The sequence below is a fragment of the Salmo salar genome, chromosome 13 (assembly GCF_965601325.2).
Source record: "Salmo salar chromosome 13, fSalSal1, whole genome shotgun sequence".
Classification (NCBI taxonomy): domain Eukaryota; kingdom Metazoa; phylum Chordata; class Actinopteri; order Salmoniformes; family Salmonidae; genus Salmo; species Salmo salar.
The window spans coordinates 80442501-80455019 of NC_138303.1; the positions used below are offsets into that span (position 1 = coordinate 80442501).

The 12519-nt window shown below is 40.6% G+C and overlaps 1 protein-coding gene across 1 annotated transcript in view; it reads left to right on the plus strand.

Annotated features, from left to right (window-relative positions):
• LOC106567965 (uncharacterized) overlaps positions 1-12519 on the plus strand; it is a 52953-nt gene that overhangs the window by 5826 nt on the left and 34608 nt on the right. Inside the window, exon 3 of the mRNA XM_082959739.1 lies at positions 1-710. This exon is cut by the window's left edge and continues 2431 nt beyond it. The gene's annotated coding sequence lies outside the window, so the exon portion shown is untranslated. The remainder of the gene's footprint in view (positions 711-12519) is intronic.

Below are 12519 nucleotides of genomic sequence, written 5' to 3' on the forward strand. Positions count from 1 at the left end.
CGTCCCTCCTCTCCTCCCTCCTCTCCTCCTCACCCAATAACTTCTCTCCTCCCCTCCATCAACCCAAAACTTCCCTCCTCCCCTCCCTCCTCCCCTCCTTCACCACCTCACTCCAAAACTTCCCTCCTCACCTCCCTCACCGCTTCTAAGAAGTTTCTCTGTGCCTGGAAACATTACCATAATGAGCTATGAGCAATTCCAAAGCACTTGGTTTTTCATTGTATTAATTAAGTCTATTGCTTTGCGCTCGCTCCCTCATCCTCGTGTTCCTGGAGGTATGAACCCACTGAACCTGCCTGGGATGAGGATTTGCTTCACTAAAATCTCTTCCGTTTTTTCTTCATAATTCGGCTCCGGAAATCACAGAGTGATGCCAGCTTATAACTGAAAGCCTGTGAAAAACAGTGGAATTTTGAAAGATTTTTTAAATCATGTGAGAATTACTGCCAGTGTTGAAGGTGTATGTGTTGTACATGGTGTAATGTGTAATGCTGCTGTTCCTTTCTCACGTATGGCCTTTTCTCGTGTGTGTGCGCGCGTGTGTGTATGTGTGTGTGTGTGTGTGTTCACGTGCGTGCGCATGCGCAATTCCATCAGGGAGCTGCCCCCCCTACTTCATGGCGTAGATAGCGAGGCTGTCCGGAGCAGACCCTGATGATAAAGACTACGAAGAGTTTGGAGAGTTGCTGGAGCAGGCCGAGACTCCATAGGTAAACTCTCATCCTTATTCCAACCTCAGTCTGTATTTGTTTTCTTTCCTCAGTCTCTCCCCCTTAACACATAACGTTATCTTTCTGCTCTTCTCTTTCCCTTTCTGTCTTTGTCTTCTCTGACATAGGCCGCAAAGTTGGCACACACCCTATCTATCTATCTATCTATCTATCTATCTATCTATCTATCTATCTATCTATCTATCTATCTATCTATCTATCTATCTATCTATCTATCTATCTATCTATCTATCTATCTATCTATCTATCTATCTATCTATCTATCTATCTATCTATCTATCTCTGCTTTTTGTTCTCCTCCCTCTTTCTCTTCTTTCTCTCTTCTCGCTGCTCATGCTCTACCTGTTTTGGCACTACTGTCCTCCAGGTCTCACTCTGTTTCTTCTGCCTTCTCTCGTCATTTTCTATCAACCTTTGTGCAACTTTGGTGAAACCTAAACGTTCAGAGTGTATACATGTGTCGTAGCCAGCTGAAAACTCTTAGATGTACACCATCTTTCAAAAGCTTGGGGTCACTTAGAAATGTCCTTGTTTTTTAAAGAAAAGCAAATTTTTTGTCCATTAAAATAACAAAAATGTAGCATAAATACAGTGTAGACATTGTTAATGTTGTAAATGACCATTGTAGCTGGAAACGGCTGATTTTTAATGGAATATAAACATAAGCATACAGAGGCCATCATCAGCAACCATCACTCCTGTGTTCCAATGGCATGTTGTGTTAGCTAATCCATGTTGATCAATTTAAAAGGCTAATTGATCATTAGAAAACCCTTTTGCAATTATGTTAGCACAGCTGACAACTGTTGTTCTGATTAAAGAAGCAATAAAACGGGCCTTCTTTAGACTAGTTGAGTATCTGGAGCATCAGCATTTGTGGGTTTGATTACAGGCCCAAAATGGCCAGAAACAAAGAACTTTCTAATGAAACTCTTCAGTCTATTCTTGTTCTGAGAAATGAAGGCTATTCCATGTGAGAAATTGCCAATAAACTGAAGATCTCGTACAACGCTGTGTACTACTCCCTTCGCAGAACAGTGCAAAATGGCTCTAACCAGAATAGAAAGAGGAGTGGGAGGCCCCGGTGCACATCTGAGCAAGAGGACAAGTACATTAGAGTGTCTAGTTTGAGAAACAGACGCCTCACAAGTCCTCAACCGGCAGCTTCATTAATAGTACCCGCAAAACACCAGTCTCAATGTCAACAGTGAAGAGGCGACTCCCGGATGCTGCCATATCTCAGACTGGCCAATAAAAAGAAAAGATTAAGATGGGCAAAAGAACACAGACACTGGACAGAGGAACTGTACCTAGAAGGCCAGCATCCCAGAGTCGCCTCTTCACTGTTGACGTTGAGACTGGTGTCAATTGCTTTGTGCCTCCCTAATCTTAACCTGTCTTCTCTGAGTGCATCTGCTTTCCAGCACAATACAGATCAAACAGACAAGGCTGGTTTATACTTTGTCTATCGACATGTCTGTAGACAGTTATCGCAGTGACATCATGAACATTCTATTGTTGTCGTTATGAAAAAGTATAAACACAAAAACGACAGGCTGCACGACATCAGTAGCCTGGTGGTCCAAAATTGCTTAACTGGTGTATTTTAACCCCAATAAACCCATCCCTTTAAAAATGAGTTTAGCTAGCTAGCTAACATTAGCTGTATAGCCAGTTCAAATAATGACCATATCATAGCTGACAACGTCTTAACTTCAGCACATTTTTATTAATTATTAGAGGAAAATAAGCTCACAGCAAGATAATTATTTACAAGTTAATGGCGTGCTAATTACAGAAAATAGCTTACGGTTGTGATGAAATAAAAGTAGGGCATTCTACTGGATAATCTTAGAACTTTAGCACTGTCTTGTTGCTGGCTCAGTCAGGTAATCATGACAACTGATGCAGCGACAGGGTCAAAGTTTAACTTTTCTCATCTGTCTGCGACAAGGAAACCGACATTCGCTGAGGCGGTCGACAAAGTATAAACCAGCCTTTAGGCCAACTCTTACCCTACTAGGTCCGGAGCCTGTTTGTTTTCTGTTCTACCTGATAATTGCACACACTTGGTGTCCCAGGTCTAAATCAGTCTCTGATTAGAGGGGAACAATGAAAAAATCCAGTGGAACTGGCTTAGAGGTCCTTAGTTGAGTTTGAGGGCTTTAGGCAGTTACTGTAGTAAGGCAAACGGTTTAGAGAAGCCAGTGCCAAAAAAAGGACCCTGTTTTCCTTTACATGCTGGTATAGACATAACGTGCTGGTATAAACCTAACCTAATGAGTCTTTATTTGGTCTCAATAGATTTCTATAGGCTCACACTCAGGGCCCGGGCTGGCAAAACTGTACATTGATTACTTTGTGCCAATAGGTTCATTGACGTTGATTCGATGTGTTTTAATCCGGTGGATCAGCAGGATGTGACAAACACTGGTGGAACTGATAGAGTGGGTGAGTGCTCCCTGGCACAGGAGTGATGGGGGTACCTACTGTCATGTTTAGTTTATTACTAATGCCATGGGCATCTGCAGAGGTTGGCACTTGCTCCAGCCTCCCTTGTTCCTCAGACCACGTGTGAGTCTGGAGTCTGAAATCATCCGACACCGATAAATCCCGCTCGGATCTCCACCAGAACGAACCAACGAAGTGGAAGAGAGAAGGAGCGGGAGAGGATAGTAAAAGAGAGGGAATGTGTGACGTCCCATCGTGGAGAACCGCCTTTCGTCCGTTGATGCGTTCATCTTGGTCGCTTTGATATGTTCTTGTCGTTTCTTCTTAATTTTCTCTGCCGTAGGGTTTACGTGTCCGAGGTATCAGGGAAAGCTTGTTGGTTGTTTGTTTTGCATCCTCTGAGAAAAGGGTTAAACACATGTCACCGACCACAGAGCTGCTGCCTCAGGGCTGCTGCCTCAGGGCTGCTGCCTCAGGGCTGCTGGGTCTGAATTAGTGCTCTGAGGCTCTACCACTCTCTCCCTTTTTCACTTTGTCTCCGTCACACATTCTCTGTTTCCGTTGATATCCCTCCCTTTCTCTCTCTCTCTCCCTCTCTCTGTTTCTGTCTCTTTCTGCTGATATCGTTCACCGGGTGTGTGTGCGTGTGGGGGGACAGCATCAGGCAGCAGGTTCCTTACACCACGGAGGAGCTGCAGGAGTCGGAAGCCTTTCTGTCCTATCTTTCCTCTCCATCTATCACCTACAACGGTGGGGGGGCTGCATTCTTTCACTGGCCGAGAGCGAGAGACGCCGCTTATTGCATCACATGCTCATTATGCTACACATTTTATAGAGAAGACATCACGGCGATTATCGACATCTCGTTTTGGTGGATTTATATTGCATCATTATTTTAACTAAGGTTAGAATAGCGACTATAGAAAATCAAGAGGTGATTGAATGGCAACGTGGGAGAGAAAGTGTGTGATCGGATGTGTTGAGTTTGTATGTTTGCGGAGAGTAAATGGTTAAACAGTGATGATTTATGAGTGTGACGTGTCTTTGGGCTCCACAACAGGTTGGAGATGCTGACTCTCTCCTCTCTTACGCTGAGGTCATAGGGGTGTCAATGTGCCAGGAGCTTGACTTAAACCCATTGTCATTTCTCAGAACGTGCACATGCCAACTTCCTGCCACAAGCAAGCTCACTTGAGTGACGGCAAAAGAACATGGTTTTCCCCCCTTCAAGATGGCTATTCAAGAATGATGAAGTCATGACTTTACTAAGCATGTCCAGACGTTGATGTCAGCATTGATCAACAAAAAAAAAATCATACAGAAATGGAACATTTGGATGATACTTATGTTTCTAAAAACTAATCCTGGAATCCTCATCCCCAAAGTTTTTTTTTATATGTATTTCCATTCTATAATTAAAGGTAGCCTGGTGATTCAGTGGTTTCCCTGAAGTGTTTTGTGTTTTTAAGTGTTTGGCCGGCATGGAAGGGGTTTACCAGCGCTGTGAATTCTTGATTGCCAACTCCCAGGATCGTATCTCCTGTGAATAAGAGCCATCTGCGCTGGGCTGGGCTTGTGCCCCCCACCTCTCCTTGGCCTACTACACTCCACTCAAAGGCTCTCTGTGCTGTGGTTTGTCCAGACCCATCACGTGACTTCTCTGAAAGTGCCCCCTCCCTCCTCCTCACCCTTTATTTCCAGTAAACTGTTTGAAAGGAGGGGGTGAGTCAGAGTAAAACCAGCTTCCCTTCAACCACAGCTTGTTAAAGAATTTGTCAACGTGGACTCGGCCGTTTTTTTTTTTTGTTGTTGATAGATTTGAATTTTGTAGGGACTATGGGGCTGGGATTGGGTTGGGTTGCATCAGGAGCCTTAATCACTCTGCTGCGTGTGTGTGTGTGTTTGAAAGAGAGAGAGGGAACAGGCTTGTGAGCAGTTAATAAGATGATCTTTAGCCATCTCTCTGTCGGGGCTCGCCTCGCTCCGCTCTGGAGATGTGTGTCGTCTTCTCTCTGTGTGAAAGAGTTTCATTCAGAAAAAAAGAGAGCGAAAGAAAGAGAGAGAAACTGTGTGTGGGTGTTGACTTGTGTATAGGCTATGCATCGATTTTTCCTTAACTGACACTTTCCAGATGCAGATTGCATTGTCGTCTGCCTATTTTTGAACTCCCTACCCCAGCCTTTCCCAAACTTGGTCCTGGGGACCCCAAGGGGGGCACGTTTTGTTTTTGCCCTAACACTACACAGCTGATTCAAGCTTGATGATTAGTTGATTATTTTAATCAGCTGTGTAGTGTTAGGGTAAAAACCAAAAAGTGCCCCTCTTGGCTCCCCAGGACCAAGTTTGGGAAACGCTGCCTTAGCCTCATCACGTCTACAAAATTCTTCAGAAAAGCACAATAATTAATTATCCAAACACCCACATGTTTTCAAACTTTTGAGGTCATAAGGAACACATTTGTATTCTGGAGTACGTATTTTCATCAGTTCAATGAGTCATGCATATATTCTATAAATTGATATCAGAGCAAGTTGTTATCATAAACATGTAGTGGGCTGGTTTGTTTATATAAACAGAGTCCCGTCATTTAGAATAGGGGTTGCTATATCATTACATGTGTGGAGGGAAACAGTGACCTCTTTTCCTTTTTTCCCACTGGGCTGCCTATTTGCGTCAATCTCTCGTCATCTCTCTGGCAACAGTAACCATTGGTATTCAAACTATTGTGTTAAACATAGCGCTCATTGGTCCCCTTTGTGTGGACATTTTCCGTAACAGTAAATAATATAGAATGAACTCTGATAGTTCACTGTCATTAGAATTCTTAGAACCTGGATTCCATGTAATCATCGTGTTTGACGTAATTTCATTACTAAGAACTCCCTGACAGTCACCTTACCTTGGGAGACCAGCTTCTGTACCTTTAGACACTACCCTAAAGATGGATATTGTATATTTGGATACATTTAAAGAGTAAAATAAGAAGGAAACTCCATAGCAGTAAATGGGGCCACTAACTATAATAGCCTTAACATATAAATGGCAGATCAAACATGTGATTTTTACTTCACACTGTAGGCATTATCTTTATGTGGGGGCGTAGTGGTACAGAGTGCTGAGTAAAGAGACGGACAGCAAAAGGCTGGAGCCATGCTCCCATGGTTTTAATGACCCTGCACCCTTGACAAGATCTCCAAAATGTAATTGCTGGTAAGCCCTGCCCTGGGGGACAGCACGTTGTGCGGTGACGGTGACGGGAGAGGCGGAGGGAGGCAGCCGTGGGTGGAAGCCTGGCCAAGATGGTGATTTTCCATGAGCTGCATACAATACACGTTGTGTGGTGTCTGGATTTCTGAACACTGGTCATGTACAATAGACAATTTTGTGGTCCAGAAGGTACACATACGGGGAGTCCCTCGAGCAAATCGCAATGTCACGTGTATACACACGATATCCCTGCCCACTGGGACCTTCACTTCATTCGGTAGAGAGGTAGCCATTTTCCTTTCACTCATCCATACCAGTCAAGTGAGGGGAAATCCAGAACTCTACTGACTTGGTAAACAATACCAATGCAATGTAATCTAATAAATGTGACCCATTTGACTAAACAGTGCTTGTTTTCCTAACTGTTCATAGTTATTGAAACATAAATCCACTATTCTACAGTTGTCAGATGTTTGCTGTCAACAGACGGTCCAGAGTGGTTCAGCTGTAAACATTTACATTTTAGTCCTTTAGCAGACACTCTTATCCAGGTCGACATACAGGAGCAGTTGGGGTTAAGTGCCTTGCTCAAGGGCACAGACAGATTTTTCACCTAGTCGGCTTGGCGATTCGAACCAGTGACCTTTCGGTTACTGGCCCAATGCAACCTGCTGCCACATACACATTCCTACCCCCCAGACATCCAGCTCCATCTCCCAAGAAAAATATAATAATAATACAAATAAAATAAGGAATAAAGAATCTGGAACAGAAGGCTAGAATTAGAGACGCAGGCTTATCCTTGTGAAAAGCTCTTGTGATTGGATAAAATCTTAGGGCGAATTTCAAAATGTGAGCCAATCAGAGTGGATGTCAGTTGGCCCCCCCCCCCTTCTTTTATTCCCTGTGGGCCGGCTTCTGCTCTTGAAAAAATGCCACGATTACTCTACTGCTTTGTTGACCATATTTGGCATGCTCATATCTTACTACCCTCCCCCAGTCAATTTAAACCTCTCAAGTTTAAATTTACTGGTATGTGTGAAACATTTTACCCGTACATTTAGGTTGTGTTATTGTTTAGTTATTGTGAATAAGACATTTTCATCATGCATTGATGTTTAATCAGTTTCTTGTAAAGCTTGATGATTTGGATGAGGATATATTGCTCATTCAAGGGGGCACGTCCTATCTGATTTGAGGGCAGTATAAGATATAGTAGTATAAGAATAAGTAGTATAAGAAAAAGATATAGCAAATAAACTGATGAAATAAAAAGCATTAACCAGTAGGAATATGGTAATTACAGTCATCTGAAAGATGGCAGTTTGAGTTCTGGATCAGTTAAGTGTTAAGGTTTATGCCTCCTATCAGATTTAGCCTGAGAGATGACCTCGTACTAAAAGGTAGTGAATGATTCAAGTCATTCCTCATTAAAAAAAAATTAACATTTTCCTGTAGTTTGATATTTTTACATGCAATACCACCTCATGTACAGATCATATCAGTCAAATAGGAAACAGCATTCTAATAACTGTGTGCTTTTCTGGTTGGAGCTATAATTTGTGCTGTATAACACATTGTTTAGAGAAGTAAAACATGTTCTTAAATATTCCTTCAATTAGACTGAATGTATAGCTCATAATTCAAATGTATTTTACATTTTATATCAAAGGAAAGATTTGTTTAGTTTTATAATAAAAGGGATGAAGTATTAAAAATGCAGTTAATAACACCCATATTTTTATCAATTAATATCAAACAAATGAAATGTTTCATCCTTGGGACAATTAATATCTACGGAATAGATTTTTAAAGTCCAATTAATAGAAGTCTATATGTACTTTTAGCAATAATACATCTATACATATAAATGAGACCGTACCCTCAACATTTCAAATTACCCCCAGTGTGTTTTTAGTTTAAAAGAATTGTCATTTCATTTTTCATTCCCCTTCAATTGATATACCAACCTTAGGGCATTAGCATAGTTAAATATCTGTAAAAAAAACAATAATTTAACTCAAATGAAGAAATAAAGTTACATGCATACAATTTGTACTGTTATCTCTAGTAGCATTCTAATAAAATCATCAGAAGTATGACCATATCGTAATCAATCCAGGATAATTCCCCCATCCTTCCTTCACAGTTCCCAGAAATATTTTAAACTACATCAACAAGAGCTTAACCCTCCTCTTCCCAGCATAGGTATGATGAGGAATATCCATGTCATTGCTTTCAAAAGAGCCTTTTGTTGAGTTGTCAGAAAAGATGGGGGAAAAGCAGCAGAATTACTAAGAATATGTGAGACCTTGAAATTAGTCTAGTCGTCTTCTGACATTGATGATAATGGATTAAAAACTGTCACCAGAGGTAAGAAACAGTTAGGGGATGTAAATATATAGAATGTCCCAGTAGAAAAGGTGTTTGGAGGAGTTTGCAGTGGTTGATTGTTCCAATTAGACAACTGACAGGACAATTGACTGTGCAGCATTTTTGCAGGGCTTACAAAAGCTTTTTGGTTAACAGAAATATTTATATATACAGGAAATATAATGTATTTAGATAATAGTGGGATTGTAGATAACTTGGAAAAAGTCTGAAGTGTGTCACAGTATCGTTTTAAATAAAAATAAATATGTTCTGTTTTTGCCACAATTCCATATGTTAATTGTACATTTACTTCATTGAGAAAAAAGCTTTACTTAATATGAACTTAATTGATTAACGAAACATTTTGGTTATATTATCTGTTCTCTGATGTATTTGTACATATGAAATGCCAGCTTCCTTTTTTCTTTATATTTATGGTACATAACGCAACATATTCATGAGAAAATATGGTAAAAAAGACACTGGTTTGTCCTAATCCCACAGTAAATATATTTTCTTTAGTGTATAAATCTTCTGATATTCCCCATAATCTCACATTTTTTAATGTTCAGTCTCACATCCCCGCCGAGCCCATTTTAATATAATGTATGTATCATTTGAAAGATAGAAATGTATCAGAACTCACAAATGACTTACACCACCATGCCGAAGAATATTTCCTTAGAGACGATAAGATAAAAACAAAGCCGTTTTTAACAAATGCAATTCCTCCAAGTCAATAATTGAATTGTTTTTATTGGATCAATTTCATTTGTGTTGATTGTGCAAGGATCGTCTAAGATTGATTTAAGGCTTCGTCCAACAATTTGGAAAGTTCAGAGATAAATTGTAGAATAAGAAATGTTTTGGTATTATACTTAGTAAATATTACTACCATGTTTTCATCTGTGATATATTCAAAATGTGCAGGAGATAATCCTTCTACCTTTAATCACCAGAGATTAGTGAAACAGTTATTGATAGCATATACAGTGCCTTCAGAAAATATTCACATTTTGTTGTGTTACAGCCAGAATTCCAAATGTATTACATTTAGGTTTTGTGTCACTGGCCTACACACAATACCCCATAATGTCAAAATGGAAATGACATTTTTATAAATTAATAAGAAATGAAAGCCGAAATGTCTTGAGTCAATAGGTATTCAACACCTTTGTTATGGCAAGCCTAAATAAGTTCAGGAGTAAACACTTGCTTAACACATTAAGTTGCATGGACTTACTCTGTGCAATAATAGTGTTTAACATGATTTTTTAATGACTACCTCATCTCTGTACCTCACACATACAATTATCTATAAGATCCCTCAGTTGACTAGTGAATTTTAAACACAGATTCAACCACAAAGACCAGGGAGGTTTTCCAGTGCCTCGCAAAGAAGTGCACCTATTGGCAGATGGATAAAAAAACAAAAAAAAACATTGAATATCCCTTTGAGCATAGTGACGTTATTCATTACACTTTGGATGGTGTATCAATACACTCTGTCACTACAAAGATACTGGCGTCCTTCCTAACTCAGTTGCCGGAGAGGAAGGAAACTGCTCAGGGATTTCACCATGATGCAAATGGTGATTTTAAAGTGGAACTGACAGCATTTTAGCAACATGAAATTATTCAAATCAGTTCCTATACACCCCCAGGAAGAATATGACACTTAAAACATTTTCTGACAAGAGAGCACTTGGATATGGTCATTTTTGTAGAATGTTTGGGAATTGCGTATACTAAAGCATTTGTAAAAAATTATATAGCAATATAGAGTGGGAAACCGGCCAAGCGTTTGGACAATTAATAGACACTGCAGTAAATAAAACCTAATAAAAACATCTGTCTCATCCAAGACTGGAGTCTACACAGACCGGTGCACTATAGCCAATCTGCGCTACAGTAGGCAATTATACAAACAAGCCATTTGCCATCATTCATTTTGAACTGGACTGTGGGTTTACAGACAGTTACCATTGCGCGACTATAGATCATTAGAACGCATTCGCCAAAAGCCACAAAATACACATGAATGGATTTCTACAAATATTTTAAAACCACAGGGTCCTCTTACATTTGGGAACTTTACAGTCCTATTGATCAAACAACCATGAAAGGCTCTCTCTCCCTCAGTTATGCACAACAACAACAACAAGATCAACAACTAATGCTAGCCAGGCAAGATGAGCTAAAATCTAATGAAGGAACATTAGATTAACCCTCCCAAACTTTTTCAGCTAGTAGGCCTTCAAGATTGCACTGATAAACAAGTGTAGCAAGTGTGGGCAAGTGTAGCATACTCGTCCTTCTGCTGCTTGCCTGCCAATGTATACTTGTCCCAACCAAGCACCCAAGCTAACTGGCTAAGAACACCTTACTATGACCATTTAACTTTAGAGTGTTCCTGGCTATTACTTATTTTGCCTACATTTACTGACACCGGTCATATCCAGCGGGTGTTGCACTCATAAATTCAAATCAAATTTTATTTGTCACATGCCCTGAATACAACATGTGTAGACCTTACAGTGACATGCTTACCTACAAGCCTTAAATCAACAATACAGTTTTAAGAAAAATACCACAAAAAAAAGAAATCAAGTAACAAATAATTAAAGAGCGGCAGTAAAATTGCAGTAGTGAGGTTATATACAGGGGGTACTGGTACAGAGTCAATGTGCGGGGGCACCGGTTAGACGAGGTAATTTGAGGTAATATATACATGTGGGTAGAGTTATTAAAGTGACTTATGCATAGATAATAACAGAGTGTAGCAGCAGTGCGGGCGGGGGGGGGGGGATGCAAGTAGTCTGGGTAGCCATTTGATTAGATGTTCAGTAGTCTTATGGTTTGGGGGTAGAAGCTGTTTAGAAGCCTCTTCGACCTAGACTTGGCTCTACGGTACTGCTTGCCATGCAGTAGCAGAGAGAACAGTCTATGACTAGGGTGGCTGGAGTCTTTGACAATTTTTAGGGCCTTCCTCTGACACTGCCTGGTATAGAGGTCCTGGATGGCAGGAAGCAGGGCCCCAGTGATGTACCGAGCCCTACGCACTACACTCTGTAGTGCCTTGCGGTCGGATGCTGAGCAGTTGCCATACCAGGCAGTGATGCAACCAGTCAGGATGCTCTCGATGGTGCAGCTGTAGAACCTTTTGAGGATCTGAGGACCCATGCCCATGGGGAATAGGTTTTGTCGTGCCCTCTTCACGACTGTCTTGTTGTGCTTGGACCATGTTAGTTTGTTGGTGATGTGGACACCAAGGAACTTGAAGCTCTCAACCTGCTCCACTACAGCCCTATCGATGAGAATGGGGGCGTACTCGGTCCTTCTTTTCCTGTAGTCCACTAGCAAGGGCAATGATCACAAGACAGTCGTAAGAATGACCTCTCCCTTGCTAGTTTGATTGTATTGACATTCCCAGCCTTAGTTACATTCGTTACATTTTTGCAATTTTTGTTATTGTAACTGAAAAAGTGCATCTCGAATAGAGACAGCCAAGAAATGTATTGGTGAATTATATTAATCATGCATTGAACTGCCTTGATCTATTCTGCCAACAATGCCTTAGTGTACATCATGGAATGTTGCGTCAAATAGAACCTATTTTGAAAACTTCTTATAAAGTTGGTTTTGTAGCATAAACTGGGAATTTGATATTTTTGACTGATGTTATGATTGTATGTTTTTAATGATCGTCAGTTCCACTTTAGAACAGTTAGAGTTTAATGGCTGTGATAGGATGGAT